The sequence below is a fragment of the Phascolarctos cinereus genome, unplaced genomic scaffold (genome assembly GCF_003287225.1).
Source record: "Phascolarctos cinereus isolate Bilbo 61053 unplaced genomic scaffold, phaCin_HiC Scaffold_5;HRSCAF=322, whole genome shotgun sequence".
In the NCBI taxonomy this organism is placed as follows: domain Eukaryota; kingdom Metazoa; phylum Chordata; class Mammalia; order Diprotodontia; family Phascolarctidae; genus Phascolarctos; species Phascolarctos cinereus.
Window position 1 is genome coordinate 96802328 of NW_027555958.1, and position 20676 is coordinate 96823003.

Here is a 20676-nt window from a genome sequence, read left to right on the forward strand (position 1 = left end):
CAATAAGGTTAAGTGACTTGCCCACAGTTGAATAGGTAGTAAGTGTCAAGTGTCTAAGGCCGCATTTGTACTCAGGTCCTCCTGACTTCTGTCTGGTGACCTATCTACTGTGCCACCTAGCTGACCCACAATGGGAGGAATATCTTAAGAAGATGTAGAATTTAAGTTCCTTGAGGGTAGAGACTGAATCATTTTGGTCTTTTAATTCCTTGAACCTAACACAGTTCTTGTATGTGATAGTTGCTCTACAAACACTATGGCTCGGTTAAATTGAATGACAGCAAGTCCAGGAAACTGTTGTCTGCAAGCACCAATCGACCAACAAGCATTTTATTAAACTTTCTTTGTGCTATTGTGTTAAGCACTAGGGATAGAAAGAAAGAAGTGAAAAGTTCCTGCCCTCAAAAGCTTGCATTCTAACCCAAAATGTCATTAAGTCTTTTACCAAAGATCTCCATGGACTTACTAGAGCTGCAGCCTGAGAACATGACCTGAAAGAATTTCCTCACTGGCACGCATCTAGAGAGTAGTCCCTATTTAACAACAACAACAACAACAACAATTTTGGTTTTGTGGTTGTTTAGTTGTTTTCAGTAGTGTCCGACACCTCGTGATCCCATTTGGGGGTTTTCTTGGCAAAGATACTTGAGTGGTTTACCATTTTCTTCTCCAGCTCATTTGACAGATGAGGAAAGTGAGGCAAATAGGGTTAAATGACTTGCCCAAGGTCACACAGCTAGTAAGTGTCTCAGGCTAGATTTGAACTGATGAAGATGAGTTTTCCTCACTCCAGACCTGGCATTCTATCCACTGTGCCATCTATCTACATAACAATAATATTAAATAGTAATGATAATAATAATAGCTAACCTTTTTTTGGACAGGTAGGTAGTACAGGGATAGAGCACTGGGTTGGGAATCAGGAAGACTCATCTTTCTACATTCAAATCTAGCCTCAGATACTTATTAACTAAGTGACCCTGAGCAAGTCACCTAACCCTGTTTGCTTCAGTTTCCTCATCTGTCAAATGAGCTGGAGAAGGAAATGGTAAACCGCGCCAGTATCTTTGTCAAGAGAAACTGTGATGGGGTCACAGAGATTTGGACACGGCTAAACAATTTATATTTATAACATTTATAACATTTATATTTATAACAATTTATATAAATATTTATATACCTCTTACTATGTGCCAAGCACTGTGCTAAGCACTTTACAGTATAATTTCATTTGATCCTCACAACAATGGTAGGTAGATTCTATTATTAATCCCCATTTTACAGATGAGGAAACTGAGGAAAACAGAGGTTAAGTGATTTGCTCAGGGTCACATAGCTAGTAAGTGTCTGAGGCATAATATGAACTTGGGTCTTTCTGACTCCAGGCCTGGCACCCTGTCCATTGTGACACTTTGGAATAGAAGTACCTTCCATCCTTTCTGTAACTCTTTGCTCTTCCATCCACCCTGAGGAAAAGGAGTGAATTAAACAGACCTTTCTCTGTAGGAGTGCTAGTTACGGAAGCCTTTAGTTAAGGATTTTATTTTAGAGTGTACAGCCCATTTCAGTCCATCTCCCTAATGTCCTCCTGACTTCAAGTGTACAGGTATATGACCTACCACATTGTGTATGAGGATATAAGCCTGAAAAAACCTTAAGGGATAGGAGAAAGGCAGAAAGAACTAATTAATTAATTCCCTTCCTACTTCCTTCTTTCTTTTTATCCCACTGAGCAGTTCTAAATACTTGCTGCTGAATTGGATTTTTTAAGCCACAGTCTATGCATCACACAGACCTCTCCCCAAGATATATTGGCCTGGTACATAAGCAGCTTGTGTGCTCCAGGGGTGGTATATATTTTATTTTAGATGGAACCCATGATAAGAAACTGCATTTAGAGAGCATTTTGTATAAAGCTAAAGGCAGGCACCAAATGAAATACAATGGGAGGGGGAAAAAATGAAAGCTTTAACATTGCATTCTCATTTATTAGAATTGCAAGCCACAAAAGTCATTATTTGTCCTGTGAGAAGGGCAAGAGTAATAGCATACACTTTAGAAAAACAAATTCAGGCACACATTGATATTTTTTTTTCTTCCAGAATAAGTTAAATTCTAGGAGATAATTTCACATGAAGCAAAGGTACACTGTGGTAAAATAATTTTTTCTCAGGGGGGGACAGAGTCTGGATTTGTGATTTCAATTAGAATATCACAAGGGTTAACCTTGCCATGAGCATCCATTGACCTTTATTACTAATATATTTAATTATTGTATAATCACTAGCATTTATAGTGTGCTTTAGAGTTTGCAAAGCACTTTACAAACATTATAGCATTTTATCCTCACAAGAACCCTACAATGTAGGTATTATTATTGTTAATTAATATCCCCAAATTACAAATGAGGAAACTGAGGGAGGCAGGGGTCAAGTGACTTGCCTAGGATCACACAGCTAACACGTGTCCAAATCTGGATTTCAACTCAGATCTTTCTTATTCCATGCCTACCGCTCTATCTACTGTGCCAACTAGCTATTCAAATTTCAACATTATTGCTTTATTTTGTAATCCTATGTATTTTATTTTATGCGCTGAAAAACATTATTCTGAGAAGAATTCCTTAGGTTTCACCAGACTGCCAAAGGGGTCCATAGGCAAAAAAGAAAAGAGAAAAAGAAAAAGTTAAGAACCCCAGGTGTAGGAGAAGTCCCAGTATGGAGACTCCTTGCACTGTTACAAATATGCAATCCCTTTGTAACTTACAGTCTCAGAAGGTTACCTGGGACACTGATAAGTTAAATGACTTGCTTTGTATCAGAAGCAAGACTTGAACCGGATCTTTTTGACTCCAAAGCTAATTCTCTGGCTGTTGTGTCTCTACTGTTCTATATGTGTGTTAGATGAGGAGGAGGATGGTCAACAGTAAAACAGAAAACAAGCATACAGGAAAATGAGGAACCTTAGTATTGTTTATCTGAAGTCCCACAACAAGGATGTGAAAACTACAAGACCGCCCAGGTGAGCCTCCTCTTTCCTCATTGACATCCCCAGAGGTAGATGTACTTCTAGAACTGGACCAAGACTGGAATATTAGAAGAAGGATAGGGAACGTCAGTCAATAAATTGAACTAATAAACCTTTACTTAGTTCCATGAGGGAGACAAGGAATTCTAAAGCATAGTTCCTATGGTAAAGCAATTTATCATTTCAATGGGGAAATAGCATTTATGCAAGGGAAAATAAATCTCAATTTAAGGTAAAATAAGGTTAAAAAAACAGTGAAAAGAATCGTAGATTAGTCACTAGAACTAGATTTAAATAATATCTACTCCATTTATACCACTGGAGACATAGCAGAAAGAGCACTGTACTTGGGAGTCCAAAGAGATCTGGGTTCCAATCTCTTGTTTTGACTTTCTAGCTGTATGGAGAGGGGCAATTCTCTTAAACTCTTTATACCTCAGTTTCCTCAACCATAAGAGGTGGGGATAATAATATCTGTTAGAATAGGGGTTAGGACAAGTGAGATGTCAAGGTAGCTATTAGGATTAGCTGTGCATTCAAAGATATGTCATTTACTTAGACAAAAGTGGCAGTGAACATGTGTTGGAAGAATAGTGAATATACTAAAGTTTGGCAAATGAATTGGATTCACACAATTCAACGCAACAAACATTTAAGACAATGTAGGGCAGTGGAAAGAACATTGGGTTTGGACTCAAGAGACCTTGGATAGAATCCTAACTGTGACACTAAACATCTTCATGGTCTTGGACAAGTAAACATGTCTCTCTGGATCTCAGCTTCTTCATTGATGAAATGAGATATTTAGACCAGAAGACCTTTACAATGCTTTCCCAATCTAAATTTATATCCTATTCTCTTATTAAGTGCCTATGAAATAGAGGGAGCAATACAAAAAAAATGTAGTATCTACTTACAGTCTAGTACAGGAGCTAAGAGTCTAGCTGAGGAGTTTACTTGTATACAAGGGAGGGGTTGTTAACCTTTTTTGAGTCATGAAACCCTTTGGCAGTCTGGTGAAGCCTACAGATTTTTTGGGTTATGTAAATATAAATAAACAAATAAACAAACAGATAAATAAATGGATAAATGGATAAATAAGCAAACAAATAAATGAATTAATAAATACATAAACAAATAAATGATTGAGCAAATAAAATAAATAAATAGCTGAATGAATAAATAAATAAATGTTGTCTATATTGGCTAGGCAATGGGGTTAAGTGACTTGCCCAGGGTCACATAGCTAGTTAAGTGTTATGTGTCTGAGGCCGGATTTGAACTCAGGTCCTCCTGAATCCAGGGCCAGTGCTCTATCCGCTGTGCCACCTAGCAGCTCCCATGGGATATTTTTAAATGCATAAAATAAAATATATAGGATTTCAAAGGAAACTGGTTATACTGAAATAGTTATCAAAATATTTTTTAAAGTTCACAGAAGCCAGGTTAAGTACCCCTGATCTAGCCCAACCCTCCCATTTCACAGATGAGGAAGCTGAGACCCAGAACTTGACTTACCAATGACTTGGCAGACAGTGAGTGGCAGAAGCAATTTGAACTCAATCCTCCCACATCCCCAAATATGCCATGCTTTATGCTACACCTCTCTAGTTGTGCACTGTCTGCATAATTTGAGCATGTAATGGTGCTTTCCCCTAAGCCTTCCCATTTTTGCTAGGGAAATGCAATTTTGAAATTTCTAAACTGATAGTCAAATTTCCTGGTGGAACACTTACCTACCTTTAATATTTCTAGCTAGGATGTTTTCTTCAGGAGCTCATTCTTACTGAAGCTCAACTCCCAGAAGCTGGAAATCTCTCAAATTCTAAGGTCTGTCAATTCCTCTTTTGAAATGCCTCTTGCAATTATCCCTTTCTTTCTATATAGATTACTGAGATAGTCTCTTAATTAGTGTTTCTGGCTGTAGTTGCTCCAATCCATCCTGCATAAATTAATTTCCTTCTCATTAGAGCTTTTTCCTATCACCTAAAACATAATGTCCAAACTCATCAGTCTAGTATTCAAGGCTCTCCTCTATCAGATTCTAACCTGGCACAGAGTAAGAAATAATCAATATTTGTTGGTCAATTGATTGATTTCCTACTTCAGCACCCACTATGACCCTAGATCAGGGTGGTGAACCTGCAGCCTTAAGGTCACGTGTGGCCTTCTAAGTCCTTATATGTAAACTTTTGACTGAATCCAAATTTTAAAATTCACCCAAAAGGCCACACTTAAGGATTTAGAACCCCACATGTGGCCTTAAGACTGCAGGTTCCCTACCTGTAAGCTAGATATTCTCAAAGATGTAGTTATAAATCCATCATCCTATGAATTTTATGGCTACATATCAGGAGAAATGCTTTCTCCCTTCTAGTGTGCCAAATAGTATTCAGCTGGAAAGATGACAGAAGTCAAATCAAGTCAAGTACGCTAAGCTTAGAATTTTAGAACTGAAAGGAGACCTTAGAAAACATGTAGTTCAATCATCTTATTCTCTGGGTGAAGAAACTGAGTGCTAGAGATTGACCACTTCTGAGAACCCAAGGTGCCCACCTACTTATTATTAGGGCTGGCACTGTAACCCAGGTTCTCCTAATTCTTGTTCTAATGTTCTTGTCCTTATGCCATGATGTATTAGTAATTGATTAAATATCAAAGAAGAACAAGAAAGAAATCAAGTTGTTTTCCAAATTTAAAGCTCGGTTGTCTAAAATAATAACAAAGAAAAGTCAAGAAGGTAGAGCCATTTGTGTGGGGGGGGGTTTAAATGATGTATTCAATGTTTGGACATTTTAAGTTTGTTAAGTGACATGCATCAAGGTTTCCATGTAAAATTGCCCAATAGATATTTAGAAATTTAGTGCTAAGGTTTAGCATATAAAAGAGTTAGAAGATGTTAAAGAGTTAAAGATGTAAATTTAGGAGTCATCAAAATAAAGGTAACAGTTGAAGCAATGCATGGATTAAATCCCTAATGGAGAGATGGTAGAGAGAGCAAAACAGAGGTCCAAGGACTGAGTCTTGAGGAATAACCACATTTAAAGGAAAAGAGGAGGAAGATAAATCAATAAAGGAACCAAAGAAAAAGAAAACGTAAAGAAGAATCAAGAGAAATTAATGTCTGGGGAAGAAACAGAATCAAAAACAAGGGATGGCCGATAGAGCCAAACGTTGAGGCAAGGTCAAAATAAAAATAAGGCCTGAAAAAGGCTAGTGGATTTGGTGATTAAGTAATCATTGGTGATACCTTGAGTACAGTTTTAGTAGAGTGAAAGGTTCATAAAATAGATTGTCAAAGCATGAGTGAACCATAGATGGTGAAAAACGTACATTTTGGACTTAGTCGTGTTATAATTGAGTCAAGAGTTAACCAAGTTTAGTGACATTGGGGGTATATTTCCAAATTGCTTTCCAGAATGGCCATATCAATTCACAGCCCTGCCAACATTATCATTCTCTCCTCTTCTCCCTTTGCTATATTTCTCTTGTCTTTATGTCTTCCATTTGAGATATCAGAAGGATATTCAAGTAGAAGCATTCTGTCAGCATGGGCATTTGGAAATGTAGGCCTGTAGTTTGAGAAAGAATTAGAACTAAGGTATATATTTGTGAATAATTAGAGAAGGAATGATAGTTGAAGCCATAAGGGTAAATAGCATCTCCAAGAGAGAGGTTATAGAGGGAGCAAAATGGAGGACCAAAAACTGAGTCTTTGGGCAACACCCACATTTAGGTAAAAGGAAGAAGACTCAGTAATCTTAGTAGAAGTTATCAAAGAAGGAGAATGAGAACCAGGAAAGTATGAAAAGAAGGAAGTAAAGAATACCAAGAAGTAGGGAGTTAATGATGATGGCTGGTATGATCAATGAGACCAAAGACTGAAAAGGGCCATTGGAAGGTCAACCTACTCAGTCTTCTAAGTCTCTTTTTCTTCTGTTTTTAAATACAAACAGTTTTTCCCCCAACTTCCATTTTAACGTTGCCCTTTCAAGTTACTCTCCTATTTCTCTCCTTTCACTGTGCAGCTTCCTGCATGAGCTATTCCTGCAATGGTAGACACAGTTTAGTATAGCAGACAGAGTATAGCAGTATTGACGCAGATGCATAGATCCAAAACTGGAAGTTAACTAAGAAGACATGTGCTCTTTGTGAGGAAATGGATGCCCAGGACATTAAATGAATTACCCAGGCTTCCACAGGTAGTGTCAGAAGTGAGATTTGAAGCCAGATTCTCTTGACAAGCCAGATTCTCCAGAGCCAGGGCTCTTTCTACTTTGCTCAAGGTCAGAAGTTGAAGCATTTTGCTGTTCCCTCATGCCTGGAATTCTCTGCCTCCTCATTTTCACCTCCTTCCTGGTTTCTCTAGCTTCCTTCAAGTCTCATCTAAAATACTATGTCATACAAGAAGCCTTTCCCTATCCCCTTAATACTAATGCCTTCTCTCCTTTAATGATCTCCAAGTTATCCTGTATATATCTCGTTTCTACCTAGTGGCTTGCTTTTTTGCCTTTCTTCATATCCCCAATACTTAGCATAGTGCCTAGCAAATAGTAAGCTCTTAATAAATTTATTGACTGAAAATCATAATATGATAATTGTGATAAATTTATTGACTAAAAAACTTTTAAAATCACGGTTACCTCTCCTTCATAGGAAGGAAGAAAAAGGATACAGGTATATCAAGAAATATTTCAGGATGAAGATCAAAGATATTGAAGTTCCTGTTTGACAACTTCATCTTTTCATTAAAGTTGTTAGCATAGTCATCTACTGAATTGTGACAATATATAGACTGAGTTTAAATACCTACCTGAGTCCTAGATGAGCAGTGTAAAAGGAGTATGTGTGTTAAACTAGGCTTTTTAAATCACACTATATAAGCCCTTTTCCCAGAAACAATGAGACACCAGATCCTGTCCGGGAGAGTATAAACAGACTGCTTATTCAGCAATATAAAATATAGCATCTTTTGAATATTTCATAGCAATGCTTCAGGTATAAACCTTCCACAGTTGGAATCCTTAGAGTAGAAAGAAACTAGAACAAAGAAAACAATCAGCAAAAAAACAATGTATAGGAGTTCTAGAGTAGTGAGCTGACCAAATTATACTGGAAGAATCGATTCAATCATCTGAGACATTGGAAGGAAGTGAGGCAGTGTGCGTGTGTGTGTGTGTGTGTGTGTGTGTGTGTGTGTGTGTGTGAATGTGTGCTTAACTTGAAACACTAATGCTTACATTAAATACCTGATAGCCTGAATGTTGAAAGACACATGCATTACTTGATATTACTTAAACGCAACCAGTTATTAAATTTATAATTTAATTCTTTTATCCTTATTTGATATTAGGGAATAAAGTGTTTTAATAGCAATAAGACTAAGGCAAAAGAATCAGAGCCACTGACCTGAGAATACACTGCTTTATAGATGAAAGCACTTTATATAGAGTGCATGTGTACATTAAAATCATAAAGTATATTTAACTTAGGGTTGTGAAAAGATTATGCATTTTCCTAGGTCCTCTATATTTACGTATGTCTGTGCTTTTATTGAGGTGGAGGTTGACTGTGCTTAGAGAAGGTATATCATTTTATTTAATTTTCATATATTTTCATATATCCAGATGATCAGATTTTAAATTAATCCTTCACTCAGTAGGTTTTGTCTGCTTTTTAAAAATTGGTAACCACTGCAGCTCCTTTTTCACTGATAAGTTGTGGTTTGTTTCTGCTTGAATGGTAACAGGAGACTGGTACCATAAGAAATCTCTTTCTCGATGGTGTTTTAGAAGTTGTTTTTTTTTTTTACTTTCACAAAATAGACCAAAATATCATGATGTTAAGTATATTGGCTGATTCTTGGTGACTCGGAGGAATCTCATATAATTTTTTACAGTTTACATTTATAGGAGAAAAGCAATTAGGAGGTTACAAATTCCCTTAAAAGGGAAAAACAAAGTATGTTCTTCCAAGAGCTGAAAAAAGAAACCCTATTTATCTTTATGGATACAGAGAGAAGACACAGAAATCAAAGAGAGGATTCAGTTATCATAGTTTATTCCACTATGTGCTTACATATATTAAAGTCAAGAAGCAATATGGCAGACAGGGCAAGTCTTAGAGTCTAGTTCAAGTCCTACTTCTGACACGCACTAGCTGTGTATGCCTCGGCAAGTCTTTGGACCTGAGAGTGCTTCCAGGCTCCTCTCTAAGAATATACATTATCAACAAGTTGGTGAAATCATAAGTCAAAAGAGGCAAAAAATATTAGCAAGTTACCCAGAACAAGAATAGTCAAAAAGCAATCTTGAATTTGCCTTATCTTTGACATCATCTCCTCCATTTAAGGGCAGCTAGGTGGCATGGTGGATAGAGTGTCTGGTCTAGAGTGAGGAAGACTCAACTTCCTGTGTTCAAATCTGGCCTCAGATACTTATTAGCTTTGTGACCCTGGGCAAGTCACTTAACCATGTTTGCCCCAGTTTCCTCACCTGTAAAATGAGCTAGAGAAGGAAATGCCAAACCACTCTGGCATCTTTGCCAAGAAACCACCCCCAAAAAGGGGTCACAAAGAGTCAGACACAACAACCGCCACCTCCATTTTAAAAATTCCTCTTGGCATTACTACCAACTCTTTTTATTCCTGAGTTCCTATCCCTACTATATTAACTAGCTACGTAAACTTGGGCAAATAGCTTAATCCTTATTCTTGGTTTCCTCATCATTAAAATGAGAATAACATAGTGGTTGCAATACCCACCTCAGCATTTTTGTGAAGATCAAATGGAAAAAAAATGCATATGAACATATTTTTGAAAAATATAGTGCTATACAAATATAATATTATTAATACTTTAAATCTACATTGCAACTTACAGCCCAGCAGGTAAGTTATAAGGGAAGGTGATATGAGGTCTCCTGCTTTCCAAAGTGGTGTTTTATGTCTTGTGCCCCTACATGAATCAGCAAGAAAGCTATTTTAGAGAGAGAGAAAGGGAAGTCCTCTTTGGGTAGAAATGTTGTATCAGACTGAAAGGTGTTACTGTAATGAATACTGAAATGGCATAGAAGCCAAAAACATATATAAGGTTCCTGGGAAACATAATGGAAAGAGCACTGGTCTTAGAGTCAGAGGACCTGGGTTCAAATTGGGCCTTTGAAAATTATTTAATTCCTGGGTGAACCTAGGTAAGTCACAACCTCCCTGGACCTCAGTTTCCTCATCTATAAAAAAGAGGAGGTTGGATTAAATCAAGGGTACTAAACCTGGGGTCCATGAAACCTCAAGGGACCCATCAACTACTTTCAAAGGTATCTGGCAGCACAGTGGTTAAAGCCCTGGGCCTGGAGTCAGAAATACCTCCATTCAAATCTAGCCTCAGATACTTACTTGTCGGGTGAACTTGGGCAAGCCACTTAACCTTTGTTTGTCTCAGTTTCCTCATCCATAAAATTAGGATGAAAAGGGCACCTAGCTCCCAGGGTTATTATAAGGATTAAGTGAGATAATATTTGTAAAACAAAAAAAAATAGAGCTTAGCAGAGTATCTGACACACATAGACACCATATAAAAGGTTCTTGAACTTGGATGAGAAAAAATATATGTATTTCCCTTTGTGTAACTTCCCTTTTGATAACTAGTTCCCTTTATGATCCCATGAATTTAAAAATAGTGCTCTAAGAAGGGGTTCTTGTTGCTTCACCAGACTGCCAAAGGGATCCATGGCAAAAAATAATGGCTAAGACCCTTGAAAAGGAGCGTGAGACATAAATGCAGATAAATATAATCCCAGGACAAGTTCCCTAAATATTCACATATAAAATGTTGCACGAAGTGACAGTTGAAGAGTCATTATTGATTAAGAGGTTCAGAGAAGTCTTCGTGAAGGAAATTTTTTTTTTTAATTTGGGCTCCAAAAATATGGGCAAGAACTCAAAGGGCAATAATGGTGAGGGACAGGCATTTTGGTCCTACAGAACAGCATGAACAAATTTCTGCAGGAAGGGGGACATGGCATGTGTTCAGAGGATGATAAAGAAAAGTCCAACTTGACTAATAATAAAATGATAATGATGACAATCATAATAGCTAGTATTTGTGTTTTCAGGTTTGTAGAATGCTTTACAAATATTTCATTTGATCCTCACAACATCTCTAAGGGTTGTGTGCTATTATTATCCTCATTTTACAGTTGAGGAAACTGAGGCAGATAGAGGCTAAATGACTGACCCAGGGTCAAATAGCTACTAAGTGCCTGAAGTCAGATTTGATCATGGGTCTTCCTGACTCCAGGTCCAGCATTACCCATTATATCACCTATTTGCCCCACTTACTACATGTTCTAATATATGGAGGCTAGTAATATAAGTTTAGTCAGGTAGTGGTATTTCAGGATGGTTCTAGAGTTGATTGAGCAATGAATCTACTCTTTGACAAAGCTAATTGCTAGAGTATTTAGAGTATGGGACCTGGGGTCAGGAAGGGGTAAGGGGATAAACATTTATATAGCACCTACTATATGGCTGGCATTGTGGTAGGCACTTTGCACAGATCTTTTCTCACTTGAGATTCACAAAAACTCTGTGAGGTAAATACTGTTATTAACCTCATTATATAGTTAGAGAAACTGAGGCAAACAGAGGTTAAATGACATGCCCAAGGTCACACAGCTAGTAAGTGCCTGAGCCTGGATTTACACTCAGGTCTTCTTGGCTCCAGAGGCAGCTAGGTGGCACAGCAGATAGAATGCTGGATTTGGAGTCAGGAAGACCAGAGTTCAAATCTGCCCTCTGACACTTACTATGTGACCCTGAGCAAGTCACTTACCCCTGTTGGCCTCAGTTTTCTCATCTGTAAAATGAGCTGGAGAAGGAAATGGCAGACCACTCCAATATCTTTGACAAAAATACCTCAAATGGGGCCACGAAAATCTGGTCAAGACTGAGACAAATGAAAACAACAAATTCTTGACTCCTAGCCCAGTGCTTTATCCACTGCACCACACACTTGCCTAGGAAGACCTGATTTCAAATCCTGCATCAGACACCAATTGTGGCAGCAGGCAGTCTAACCTCTCTATGGCTTAGTTGCATCATCTAAAAAAATGAGGGAATTGGCTTTTAATGGTCTTCCCCAGCTCTAAATCAATGATTCTTTGCTCCTTTCAGTTCCAATGTTCCTTCTTGTTATTTCCCCCTTCCTTTGCACCCTGTGAATTGTTTCTCACAAATATTGTTTTTTTTTCCATGTCTGTGAGTAGAAAGCAATTTAAGCACTTATACATATAACACATTTAACTTCAGTAAAAATAATTTCCCCCTTATGAATGACAAATGAGATGATTGCTTGTACTATGCTTGAATCCTAACAAAAGAAGCCTGCGTTGAGTATATCCAAGGTACTTCTTTAATTCAGTAAATAATGTGTAACAGCATATACAGCACTAATTAAGGGTTGTAAAGAGCTGTGTGATCTCAAATGAAAGGCATTACAGAAATGTGAAGAATCCAGTACATAAAGTTTTCAACTTCAAAGCTGTTAGCCAAAATTCATCTTCAAATAGAACTATCAGCCTCTTTTCATAGCTGGAAAACCCGAGGCACAGCCAAGGACCACAACACATCATGGAACACACACATGATATTTTTCCTTTTGACTTCTTGTTTTTGGATTTCTTCATATATATCAGTTCTAACAGGGCAATAATTCATTCAGTCAGCCAATAAAGATTTCTTAAGCACCTACTATGTGCCAGGCACTGTTCTAAAGGCTAGTGATACAAAGAAAGGCAAAAGAGAGCCCTTTACCTCCAGGATCTCACAATCTAATGGGAGAAACAACGAGCAAGCATGTATGGACAAGCTGTCTATATATACAATAAATTGCAAATAATCAGGAGATGAAAGGCATTAGAATTAAAGGGGGGGGTGCCTAGGAGATCACTGAAGACTTCCTATAGAAGGTGCGATTTTACCTGGGAATTGCAGAAAGCAGAGAAGCCAGGAGGCAGAGATGAGGAGGAAGATCATTGTAGGCATTAGGGACAGCCAGAAAAAACACCTGGGGTTAGGACGGGGAGCGTCTTGTGCAGAGGAACAAAGAGGAGGTCATTGTCATTGGATATGAGAGTATGACGGAGAGTAGCAGGGGTGACGTGATTAGACCTCCACTTTAGGAAATTCTTTCCCATTAGACTGTTAGTGCCTTGAAAGCAACAACTATTTTTTTTTGTTTTTTTATTTTGCATCCACAGCACTTAGCACAGTGTCTGGCACATAACAGGCCTTCAATAAATGCTTATCGACATCTGACTGACGGTTTGTTCAGCCATCCCCAACAATGAAATGGCTCTCCATGTTATTTTCAGTTGTTTTCTATTTTTTAAAAAAGGTGATGCTATAAATATATGTTGATTTATTCACTGATTTCTTCAATTAAACAATCAAGTCTTTCAGAAGTAGCATTTCTCAGTATTGGTATAATCTGCTGAGATATGCATCACAGTAGAAAATGACCAATTAAATTAAATATATTTATTATGACCTGCTATAAGATACTACTCTAGGCTTTGGGGACAGTGAGATGAAAAATGATCCAGTTCTTGCCCTCAGGGAGCTTGTAATCCAATATGGGGCATGAACTCTAATAAATGACACAAAGGAGAATATGATGTGAATATAAATGAAGCAATCTAGATTAAAGGATTCTAAGAAAATTTGAGAAAGAAATACTCACTTTCATCTGGGAAAAATCAAGGTTTTCTTCAGGGAGAGGGTGTCATCTGAGCTGGACCTTGAAAAACAAAAGGATTCTGAGAAGTAGAGATTTGAAAGGAATATGTTACAGGCGTTGGAAATAATCTATCTGAAGGCACAGAGACAGGAAAGGGCAGAACTAGAAATGGGGAGAACAGTTAGTAATCCATGCATCTAGAATATGGAGCACGTTAAGGGAAGGAACATGGAATCACGCTGGAAAGGTATACTAGAGTCGATGTAGGATGTCCCACAGGACTCTGTCCTGGAGCCTCTTCTCTCCTCCTCCTACTTTTGACTTGGTGACCTCAAAAGGATTTCCCAGGATTTCAACAATCATCTCTAAGCAGATTATTGTCAGATTCACTTGTGCAGCCTTAAACTCTCTTCTAACTCCTATCTTGTACCTCTGGCTATTAAAATGGCAAAAATTTGAAGGCCAGTTGAAAGAACTAGAGATGTTTAGCCTGGAGAAGATAAAGACTTAGGGTACAGGATAGGAGACAGGATAGCTGTTTTCAATAATTTATATGACTGTATTATGGAGGGAGTTTAGATTTATTCTGCTTAGCCCAGAAGGCATACTTTGAAGAAATGGGTAGAAATTGCAGCTAGGCAGATTTAGTCCCATTGAAAAGAAAGATTTCCTAATAATCACAGTCCAAAAGTGAAATGACCTGACTCAGAAGGTAATGTGTCCCCCTTCAATGGCAGTCTTCAAGTCAAAGCTGGTTGACTACTTACTGGGGAAATTGGAAAGAAGATTTGTGTTCAGGTATAGGTTATACTAAAGGATTCCTGAGTTCTCTTCCAACTCTGAGATTCTGTGATCTGATTTTCACACAGAAAAATTTTCATAGGTACTTTGGATACGTACATAATTTAGTATTTAAAAGGAAAAAAAATAACTCTAGCATAAAGAATACTTGTCTCACAAAATACCTATTCACATCATGGAGAATTTGAGTTCCAACAAGCATAACATGGGAAAGTCTTGTCTAAACAATGACCAGAATAGTTTTAGTGTTTAGTGCTAGAAGGCAGAGCCAGGATCAATAATGGGTAAGAGTTTCAAAGAAGACTAAATTGGCCTTGAAGTCAGGGAACACTTCTAAAAATTATATCTTCCTAATTGTGAAAAAAGTTGCCTTAAAGAGGTAATGGATTCTCTTTCTTTGGATATTGTCAAGTAAAGGATAAATGGCCATCTGTCAAGACGTATTCCAGTGGGGATTTCTTTCCTGTCTGGATTCTGAGACTTAAGATTCTGTGATTTTGTGATCATGCAGACCACAAATATTCAAACATGGTTATAGACATGTAATAGTTTAGTATAAATAGTCTATGACATTTTTATTGAGGGCAGCAATTTAACTTTGAAGGGACATTTGATGAAACTTTTGATTTTTCTCAGTCTCTGTAAGGGGTCTCAGAGGAAGGCTTTGCCCTTTACCATAGTGGTCTCACTCCTGGATAACTCCACCATTTCATTTGGCAAGTGATGAAAGTAAATTTAATTTCTCCTTCCTCAGGCAGCATAGCCTGCTGACTAATCTGCTAATTGGGTTGCAAAGAAGAAAGAAAAGAGAGTTAAAAAGCATTCCTTGAGTTATGTGGTAGAAAGTGGTAAAGGATCCACATGGGAAACAGGAATTTCTCTGTCCCCAGATGAAAGGTCAAGAATGATTCGCACCTCTTTCATCAGAGGTGAATTGTCAGCTTTTTCAAATAGTTTTATGCTGCTGTATTTAGTTAATTAAGATATAGACTAATCTCAGTTTATTTACTTCTCTCAATCCGAGGAAAAAGTCATCCAGAATAGTATTTCCTTTGAACTCTCAATTATACATACTGGTGAGGCCCATCCCTTTATTAAATGGGTCTGCCCATTATGGATCTTGTGATGGGCAAATAGGATTCACACTGGTGGTTGTGAGAATGGTTATTTTTCATCGTGTGATTATCATGATCAAGCTTGGCCATGAAGAAGAGAGGAGAAAATATACCTTCCCCCTTTCTTTGAAGAGGTAGGAGACTCTGGGTATGAATCGATACATAAACAATCTGATTTGGTTGATGTGTTAGTTAGCTTTACAGAACCTATTTTTCCTTCTCTTTTTTTTTTATTCCATATTACAAGGGATGGATTTCTTGGAGGAGAGATATATTTGGAAATGAAGACGAAGTTAAAAAAAAAAGATGCCAATATTTTAAAAAACAGAAAGGGTGTTCAAAAATTTTCAAAGGAACAGAAGGGAAAGAATAAAAATTCTTACACAAAATTAAGAACATATACTTAATAACAAATGATAGTTTACATTTATATAACACCTTATAATTTACAAAGTGATTTGATATTTGTTAACTCATGGGATTCTAACAATGATCTTGTGAGACAGAAATTCTAATTATTATTACTCCCATTTTACACTTAAAGGAAATGGAAGTAAGAAAAGTGAAGAAATTCACTCAAGGTCATACAGCCAATAAATGAGAGTATGGGCCCAAATCCTAGGCTTCTGGCTCTTAAGTTAACTATGCCACACTGATTGTCTTATATATTCTCATTTTAAACAATCAATTCAGAATCATAAAATCACTCAATTTCAGAGCAAAGAAGAAACATAGTGATCATTTACCAACTTGGGGTCTGTGAATGTTTTTTTTTTTAAAAAAGGTAAATAATTATATTTCAATATAATTGATTTCCTTTGTAATCCTATATATTTTACTTTATGCATTTAAAAATATTACTCTGAGAAGGGACCCACTGACTTCACCAGACCAGCAAAAGGGGATTCATGACACAAAAAAAGGTTAAGGAATTCTATATCTAACTATGCCTCAGAAAAGAAGTGGAAACAAATATTATTAGAAACTTAGCTTCATTATCACCACATTCCCCCAAAACTGTGAATTATTGATGTTGGACTTAATTTTTCTGCCCACTTATTCATCTATCAGGAAAATTAAATTTAGTTTCAGGTCCCATTAGTACTAACCTCTCGCAGTGTTGAAATTTCATCTGGGAGGTTAAAAAAAGAATTAGAACATGGCACAAGATAAAATTTAAATCAATTATTAGCCAGTTACTGGCTTAAAGGCTCATGCAGATAATCAATAAATCAATCAAGTAACAAACTCTTATTGACTGCCTACTGTGTGCCGGGTGGTATGACTGAAAGGGCATGGAGATCAGGGTAGATTTATTGATAAGGTTTTCTCAGTTCTTAGAAATTCACATGATGCATTTATGCTCTTTCCTTGTTTTAATAAGAAAAGAGTTCTTGATTTTTTTCAGGTGCAGGGTTACATGACCCAGAACTCTAACCCTGAGATAGGGGTAGGGAGAGGACAACATACTGTCTTTCTAGTTAACTCTCATGTGTTAAGTTGTTTCTTGGCAGGTAATCATGTAATGGCCAATTATTTCAGTACACTTACTTGTGTGAGGCTGTATAGAACCCATAATTAGACCACAGTCCCTGCCCACTGGGCTTACTGTTTAAAAAAACACTCAAACATGCAGCACAGACACTATTAATTTAAGAGAGGATAAAAGAGTTATTAAATACATTCCCAGGGTCCTTATTTGAGGTACCATCTGACATAAGACTGAACTAACAGCCTCAATATTCCCAAGTTACTTTCTGCCTTACCTATATTTAGCTGGAAGCAGCTTTCAGAGTTCACTTTGCATTTACAGGAGAGTTAACCTAAATTCACTGTTTACTGGACACCTCTCACAGACAGAGCATCTGAGCAAACCTGAGTGCTTGAGAGGTCAAGGCCTCCCAATACAATAGGGGCTCATTACAGCTGGATGAAAAATGCTGGCCAGCCCAAGAAACTTAACTCACTTCTCATCCTAATCTATATATTTAACAGCTGCTGAATCTGTACTGCTTAGACTCATTCCTCTCATCTGCCATCGAACTGTGAGTTTCTAAACAGCATTGAAAGGATGATGCAGCTGGGATAAGCTATCTAGAGAATTGGCTACTACACATGAGACAAAAAAGACTTCTTTAGCATTTGGCCAAGGGTAGCTTTTTAGAGCATCGTACGTGGGCTAGGGATCAACATCCCCAATTTTTTATGATACCAGCCAAGACCCAAAAGAAAAGAGGTGATAAGATTGCCTAATCTGGTGAAAAGACTAGCTTAACCCTAGAATGACCAATATTTGGCCTTATTCCTATGTTCATATCCCTAGTATTTACTCACCCAAGTAGACCTATCTAGACTTATCTCATTGCTTTGCAATCAAATTTAATAGTTGTGACGTGCTATTTTATAAGATTTTGTATGTCATAAATAATTATGTAATATGAATAATACAAAGTCTTTGTGGGTGCCATATATATTTGTGTATATCTATGTGTACACAGATACACACATATATGAAATGTGTGTGTGTGCATATGTGTGTGTGTGTATATACACACACACAGTGTCCCAAAAGTCTTTAGGAGTATCTTGTATATACATACATACATTTAGGAGCACACTGTATATACATAATATATGTATGTGCATATATATATACAGATATACATATACACCTACATATATCTGTATAGAGATATATGTCTACACACATATACATATATATGTGTGTGTATAGATAGATAGGTAGATAGATAGATAGATAGATAGATAGATAGATAGATAGATAGATAGAAAGATGGATAGACAGATAGATCTGACTACTGACCACCCTGGTTTCCAACTAAAATCCTACCTTCTACAGGAAGCCTTCCCTAACCCTTCAATTCCAGTGTTTTCCTTCTTTTAATGATTTCCTATTTATCCTGTATATAGTTTACTTTGTATATATTTGTTTGCTTGCTGTTTCCCCCATTAGATTGTAAGCACCTTGAGGGCAGGGACTGTCTTTTGTCCAGTGCTTAGCACAGTGCTTGGCACACATATTGTAGGCCCTTACTAAATGTTCATTGAATTGTAAATAGTGGCAGCTAAGTGGCACAATGGCTAGAGTTTGAATTCTGCCTCAGAAAAATAAGCTGTGTGAATTGGGTCAAGTCACTAACTATTCTGCCTCAGTTTCCTCATCTATAAAAGTAATCCCTGCTAGGATTGTTGTGACTAAAAAATGAGACAGTATATGAAAAGGATTTTGTAAATTTTAAAGCATTTCATCAATGCTAGCTCATACATACACACACATATATACACATATATGTGTGTGTGCTTATGCATATATATATATATATATATGCTTACATATATACAACTTTGTGTATATACCTAAGTATGTATGTATATGTGTACATGTATCCAAAGTGGTTGAATCAAGTTACAAAGTCCTTTTAAGTAAGTGAGACATTTGGGGAAGTTGAGCAAATTAATTCAGGCCGCAAGTATCCCATTTAATGTACTCACACAGTACTTTATTAAATAATTCATTAATGGTCTGAAAAAGTTAATAGGGGAATGGAAAGAACACTGGACCAGGAGTAAAAAGTTGTAGGCTACATATTGCCCAGCCTTGCTGCTAATTAGTGTTATGTGACTTTGGGCTGACTTTCCTAAGGACCCTCTGTTTTCTCAGCTATAAAATGAGCAATTTTGGATTTGATGAAATCTAAAGATCCTTCCAGAGCTCTGGCATTTCCTGACCATCTGAGTCCAAGGAAAAGTGAGATAGGACATCTTGGGTAGAAAATATCCTTGAATATTTTTTCTTGTAATATAACCATGCCCTTCCCTAATATACTCCTTCACCGTTTCTTTGTTATAGAGTTGACTGCGATGTTTCAAAGGCTAGGCCAGAAGGAAAATCCTTTGGCAGGTCCATTCAAATGAGAAAGACTTCCATTCAACATTTTTAGTAGATTATAAACTATTTATGGGCCGGGGTTATCTCACTTTTATATTTCTATTTCCATTGTGTACCTAACAGAATGTCCAGCCCATAGAGGTGCATGATAAATACTTGCTGAATGTTGATTGAAGTACATAATAAATCATATGCCTGTTGTACAGGGAAAAGCCTAGCTAAGTTTGGAAAGGTTCATTTTGTTTTTATTTTGGTTTTTGTTTGTTTTTATTTGGTTAGTTTTTAATCACAAATAACAGATATCATCTATTTCTGTCTACAGTTACATCTACAGTCTGGAGGGATCTCATGATATGCGCTAGTGGAGGGAACAGAGACCTTGATAAAATCACAGATCCTTGGAGTATTGGAGGAATCTTATGACTTAATGAAGCAAGTAAAACACAATTCTACTACCACGAACACAAGTTATTTGATAAGTAAGACTTATCAACAAAAAAGATCCAATTTAATGTAACATTTGGTAAATGTATGTGTTATAATGTGATGTCCCAAACTTGAATAACGATGAAATTATTTCATATTTACTGAACTAGCAAAAGTGTCTTGAGTGTCGAAAAGCCTAGAGAATGCTATCTTTTCAAATTTTCCATTTAAAGAGATATATCTATCCCTATGCTTCTAATGCATTTTTCCCTTTCCTTTATTGTGGACCAGATAGAGGAATGCAATAAAGATTATAAAAAAAAACATTTCTGCTAACATTTTAAAATTATTCCTTGGAATGAAACAAATGAATACCACCAGAGAGTGTATCTTTTCCCATTCTCACTGAGGCATTCGATGGTACCTGATAACCCGATTGTGAGTGCAGATGGACAAAATGCCGTGTTTTCTATAGTTCTCTTACCGAAGGCATTTAATTCTGTCTCCAAAAGGCCATATTCCCGTGGATGAAAAGGTAGTTTGTCATCTTTTACATTATTTATTTGAAAATAATTTAACTGGGGAATTTCTGATGAGACCATCACAATATTTTTGCTTATGACTATAGTGGGTGATATAAAAAAATAATGACACGGTACGA